Below are 6,007 nucleotides of genomic sequence, written 5' to 3'. Positions count from 1 at the left end.
GGGCCGGGGCCGACAGGGGGCCCCGGTTGCGCGGGCGCGCGGGCGCCCGCGCTAGCGCGGTCCGCCTTCGCGCCCTCCTCCGCGCGGGTCCCAGGCCCGACACGCGGAGTCCGGGGGCCGAGGCAGCGGGCGAAGGGCCGCGTGCCGCCGGCGCGCTCCGGGCGCGGGGGCGCAGAGAGAGAGAGAGGCCCCGCCGGGCCGCGCGCGGCCTGGACTTCCCTCCGTGCGGGTCCCAGGCCCGATACACGGGGCGGGGGCTTGGCCGCGCGGGCGGCGGCGGGTCTCCCCGCAGCGCGCGCGGGCGCGCTGGCAGGGAGCCCGTCGGCCGTCGTCTCCGGGCGCGGGGGTAGACCTGGTGTCCGGGCCGTGGATGGGCGCGGCGCGCGCGGTGACCCGGCCGGCGGCGGGCCCTCGGGCTCGTGGCGGGGGCCGGGTAGACCAGGTCTCGTCGCGCGGACTTGGTCGGGCCGGCGACGGGGGCCGAGCGGGCCTTCCCGCGCCGCCGCCCCGCCGGGCCGGGCGCCGGGGGTAGACCTGTTGCCGCGGCCGGCCTTTGGCCTTGAGCCGGAGCCCCGGGGGTAGACCTGTTGGCCGCGGCCGGCCTTGGGCCTTGAGCCGGAGCCCCGGGGGTAGACCTGTTGGCCGCGGCCGGCCCTTACCTCCGGCGGCCCCGGGGCAGACCTGCTGTCCCCGGCCGGAGGTCCTCGGCGCTCCGGGGGTAGACCTGTTGTCCCCGGCCGGTCTCGGAGCTCCGGGGTAGACCTGCTGTCCCCGGCTGGCCTTCGCCTACGGCCGCCTCGCCCGTGGGTAGACCTGCTGTCCCCGGCCGGAGGTCCTCGGCGCTCCGGGGGTAGACCTGTTGTCCCCGGCCGGCCTCGGAGCCCCGGGGGTAGACCTGTTGGCCGCGGCCGGCCCTTACCTCCGGCGGCCCCGGGGCAGACCTGCTGTCCCCGGCCGGAGGTCCTCGGCGCTCCGGGGGTAGACCTGTTGGCCGCGGCCCGGGCCCTTACCTCGGGGGGCCGGGCAGACCTGCTGTTCCCGGTCGGAGGTCCTCGGACCTGTTGTCCCCGGCTGGCCTTCGCCTACGGCCGCCTCGCCCGTGGGTAGACCTGCTGTCCCCGGCCGGAGGTCCTCGGCGCTCCGGGGGTAGACCTGTTGTCCCCGGCCGGTCTCGGAGCTCCGGGGCAGACCTGTTGTCCCCGGCTGGCCTTCGCCTACGGCCGCCTCGCCCGTGGGTAGACCTGCTGTCCCCGGTCGGAGGTCCTCGGCGCTCCGGGGGTAGACCTGTTGGCCGCGGCTGGCCTCGGAGTTCCGGGGTAGACCTGTTGTCCCCGGCTGGCCTTAGCCGACAGCCGCCTCGCCCGTGGGTAGACCTGCTGTCCCCGGTCGGCCTCCGCCCCCTGGCGGCCGAGCCCTCTGGCGTGCGCTTGGCTGAGGAGCCGTCCTCGATCGGACGCGCAGCACCCCCGCGGCCCGGGCCCGCGAGCCCGTGCGAGGCGGGCGGCCCGCACGACCGGCAGGCTCGTGCCCGCTCCAGGGGGCGCGCGCAGCGGCTCGCACGCGCCCTTTCCTCCCGAAAGCCGGGAGGCGAAGGCGGCCGACTTTCGCCGCCAGCCGGACGCACGCCCGCCCCCCCCCCCCCCCCACCTCCCCCCCCCCCCCCCCCCACCCCCCCCCCCCCCACCCCCGCAGACAGCCTGCCCGCCTCCCGCTGCCCCGACCGAAAGGGAAGGAGAGAGCCTTTGGGCGCCGGCGGCACTGCCGCCGCCCCCGTGGCCCGAGCGACGGCGGCCCGGCTCCCGGCTCGATTGCCGCATCGCTCGCTCCCTTCGGCCGCTCTCCCCGCTGCCGTCCTGCCGCGGGCTGGGCCGGGGCCAGGGGTGAGCGGGAGGGAAGGAAGGAACGCCATCAAACCAAAAGGCTCGGCGAGAGACGAACAGAAAGTTTCCCGGAAAAAGGGACGGTGCGCTAGGCATCCCGCCACCGCCCGCCCGCCCCGCCCCGCCTCTGCAGCAGGCTCTCGCCCTGCTGGCCGAACCTCCCGGCTGCCTCGGTGTCGGCCGGCTCCTCGCCCGCCCGCCCGCCCGCCCGCCGCTGCCGCTGCCGCTGCCGCTGCCGCTGCCGCTGCCGCTGCCGCTGCCGCTGCCGCTGTGCAAACAGGCCGATGGGAGCCCGGGGTGGGGGGGGAGAGGGCTTGAAAAGTCTGAAGGTGGCGCCAGGGCGTCTGAGGGGGGGAGGGCGGGGCGGCCCCAACCGTCATTGGGCGGAGGCCGGGAAAGTCTGCAGGCGGCAGCAGGGAGTCTGGGGGGGAGGGGGGGTGAGGGCGGGGCGGCCCCAACCGTCATTGGGCGGAGGCGAGGAAAGTCTGCAGGCGGCAGCAGGGAGTCTGAGGGGGGCAGGGCGGGGCGGCCCCCCAACCGTCGTGGCTGGCCGGGGGGGCGGCCGCGACAGGCAGGGCAGGGACCAGGGCAGGGACCAGGGCAGGCGCGGGGACGGGGACGGGGACGGGGACGGGGACGGGGAGAGAGGGCACGCGAGAGGGCGCGTGCCTATGGGCGGGGGGGGGCGGTGTGGTGCTCTGAGAGAGCGGCATCGGGATGTGAGTGCGTGGAGCGGGTGTGTGTCCCCGTGTCTGTCTGTCGCTCTCTGTGCGGACAAGGGCCGGCGGCTTCGTGGTGCCGGCCACGGGCGCCTCGCCACCGAGCCCCCGCGGCCCCCCAGAGCCACGCCGAGTGCTGAAGACCTCTGCGGACCGTGAAAGAACCCGTCCGAAAGCGGCCGCCCGTGTGCCGGCGGCGGCTGCCCCGCCGCCGCCGCCGCCGCCGCCGCCTCCTCTCCCCGTGGGCGGGGCGGGGCGGGTCGAGCCGAGTCGCGGCGTGGGGGGGGGCGGGCAGAAACCCAAGAAAAGCCAAAACCAAACCAAACAAACGACAAAAGAAAAAAACAAACAGACGGAAAAAAACAAAACAAACAAAACCCCACCAAACCAACCCCGGGGGGGGGAACCAAAACCAAACCCAACAATAAAAGCCCCCCAAAGAAACACCAAAAAAAGCCCCCACCAGCCCACCAACCGAACCACAAGCCACAAGCCCCACGCCCACTCCCCCCCCAAAAAGCCCCGAGATCTAGCATCAAACAAAAGCAAAGCAAAGCAAAGCAAAGCAAGGCAAGGCAAAGCAAAGGAAAAACAACAACAACAATACCAACCAGAAAACCCCCCACACACAAAACCCCCCCCCAAGAAAAAAATCCAAAAGAGAAAAAGCCCCAACCAAACAAAACCAAACAAAACCAAACAAAACCAAACCCAACCAAAAAAAAAAAAAAAAAAAAACAAAAAAAAAAAAAAAAAAACAAAAGCAAAAACAAAAACAACCAACAAAACCCAAAACCAAAAACCACCCCCACAACGCCCACCAAAAAAAAAAAAAGCCTCCAAAAACCCCAAAACCTCGAAAATATGAATTGGTCTTAGAAATGGGGGGGGGGGGGGGGGGGGGGGCGGGGAAGGGGGCTTCATTGAGTGGGACAGGGCTGATAGAGCCGTCCGGCTCCGGGGCGTTACGAGGCCGTGAGCTGCCCCCGGCTGTGCAGGCTTGGCGGGGTCAGCGAGGCGCCCGAACCCCGGGCGGCGAGCGGAGAACAACAGGTCTACCCTAGCTCTGCAAGGACACCAGGTCTACCCCCGGCTTCGGGAGGGCAGCCAACAGGTCTACCCCGGCTTCGGGGAGCCAACAGGTCTACCCCGGCTCCGGGAGGGGACACCAGGTCTACCCCGGTTCCGGGAGGGCAGCCAACAGGTCTACCCCGGCTTCGGGAGGGGACACCAGGTCTACCCCGTCTTCGGGAAGGGAGCCAACAGGTCTACCCCCGGCTTCGGGAGGGGCCACCAGGTACTACCCCGGCTTCGGGAGGGGACAACAGGTCTACCCCGGCTTCGGGAGGGGACACCAGGTCTACCCCGTCTTCGGGAAGGGAGCCAACAGGTCTACCCCCGGCTTCGGGAGGGGACACCAGGTCTACCCCGGCTTCGGGAACGGACACCAGGTCTATCCCGGCGCCGGAGAGGACGCCAGGTCTACCCCGGCTCCCCGGGAGACACCAGGTCTACCCCGGCTCCGCGCCCGCCCAGGCTCGGCGCGGTCCCCGGGCGGCGGGCGCTGACGGATGACAACAGGTCTACCTCGTTCCGAAGGGACTTGGTCACATTTCGGCCGGCGCCGGGTAGACCTGTTGTCTCAGCCGGCTCCGGAAGTTCACCAAGGGGTCGCTGTTTTCGGCCGCCTCCCGCTACGTCATGCTAGGAGGCGGCCTGCGGCGGCGCTCCTTCCCGGTCGATTTTCATCGGTCCTCTTGGAGGCGCCGGCGGCCTTGGACTTATCTGTCCGTACTATGGGAGCGAGGTGACGGGCCGCGTCCCCGCAGGCAGGGTTCTCCGCGCCTGTGTCCGATGGCGGTGGGCTGGATTGGCCGCGCGTGCCGGTGGCGCCAGGGTTGGAGAGCACGCCGCCTAACCGAGGAACGAGTCGCGTGGCTTTGTTCCCGGTTCCGTCCGTGGTTGCCCCAGCGAGGTTTGGCGCAGTGTGGAGGGCCCCGAGGGAGAGAGATGTGGTGCGACCGATCGTGGGGCGCGAGAGAGACGTGTGTGGAGCCCGAAAGGGGCCGGTCCCCGCGGAGCCGAGAGAGAAGAGACCGAGGGCGAGCCGGGGGAAAGGGGCCGGTCCCCGCGGAGCCGAGAGAGAAGAGACCGAGGGCGAGCCGGGGGAAAGGGGCCGGTCCCCGCGGAGCCGAGAGAGAAGAGACCGAGGGCGAGCCGGGGGAAAGGGGCCGGTCCCCGCGGAGCCGAGAGAGAGAGACCGAGGGCGAGCCGGGGGAAAGGGGCCGGTCCCCGCGGAGCCGAGAGAGAGAGTCGAAAAGCCGTGTGAGAGCCCCTCGCTGGCCGAGGTGAGGTGGAGAAAAGCCGTGAGCGTGTCCCGCTCCGGCCCGGCCCGGTGGCGGGCGAGGCGGCGGCGCCTCGTCCCTTGTGTGTGGCTCGGCCTTAAGCCGGGGCCCCGCTCGGCGGGCGCCTTTTAATTTTTTTCTATTTTGTTTTATTTCCCCCCCCGGCAGTCGGAGGGTGGACGCGGCTGGGGTTTTTCCTGGCCCTTGCTCCGAGAGCCCCGAGGATGGCCCGCTCGGCCGAGGTGGCGGCGTCCCGTCCCCCGCTCCCGACCTGTTTGCCAGCGTGTCCGTGTCGGAAGGGCGGCGGGGGACGCGCAGTGGGACGCGCGGCCTGGCCTCGGCCTGCTGCGTCGCTTGAGGGGCTCGGCGACGGCAGTCGCCCGATGAGCCGGGGTGGCGCCACCGCCGTCCCCGGCCTGTGGGTTTTTTTTTTTTTTTTGTTTTTTTTTTGTTTCGGCGTTGTCCCCCTTCCTCGGCCTTAAGCCGGGGACCCGCGTAGCGGGCGGATTTTTCCAGGGGCAGAGGCCGGCCGCGGTGGCCGGCCTTGCCCTAGCACGGACCCGGAGCCCGACAGAGAGCCCCCCGGCATGTCGAGGGCGAGGCGGCGGCGCCTCGTCCTACCTCGCTTTGCGGGTGGTGCGGCTGAGCCGCTTCCGCCAGGGCAGGCTGGGTTTCCACCGGGGGTCCGTTCACGTTGCCTTTTTTTTTTTGTTAGCGAGCCGGCGTGCGGGCGGAGTGGGGGCTGCCCGGCCGGCCGTCGTTGACGGTCCCCCCCCCCCCCCCCCCCCCTTTCCGGCGGCCTTAAGCCGCGGCACCCGAGAAGCCGCGCGACAAAGGTGCGCGGGCCACGCAAGCCAAGGTGTGCAGAGAGAGAGAGAGCGAGAGAGAGAGGGGCGAGATGCCGGTGGGTCGCCCCTCGGCCCGGGCCCGCGGCCCCTGTGGTTAGCACGGGTCCGTTGCCGAACGCGCGCGCCATGTGCCTTTTTATCGTGCCGTCCCCGCCCGGCTTTTTTTTTTTTTTTTTTTTTTTTGCCGGAGGGGAAGCCGACTGCCGCGTGGCGGG

The sequence above is a fragment of the Passer domesticus genome, unplaced genomic scaffold (genome assembly GCF_036417665.1).
Source record: "Passer domesticus isolate bPasDom1 unplaced genomic scaffold, bPasDom1.hap1 HAP1_SCAFFOLD_164, whole genome shotgun sequence".
NCBI classification, from domain to species: domain Eukaryota; kingdom Metazoa; phylum Chordata; class Aves; order Passeriformes; family Passeridae; genus Passer; species Passer domesticus.
The sequence above is the reverse complement of the archived record's forward strand: the minus strand, read 5'-3'. Positions refer to the sequence as shown.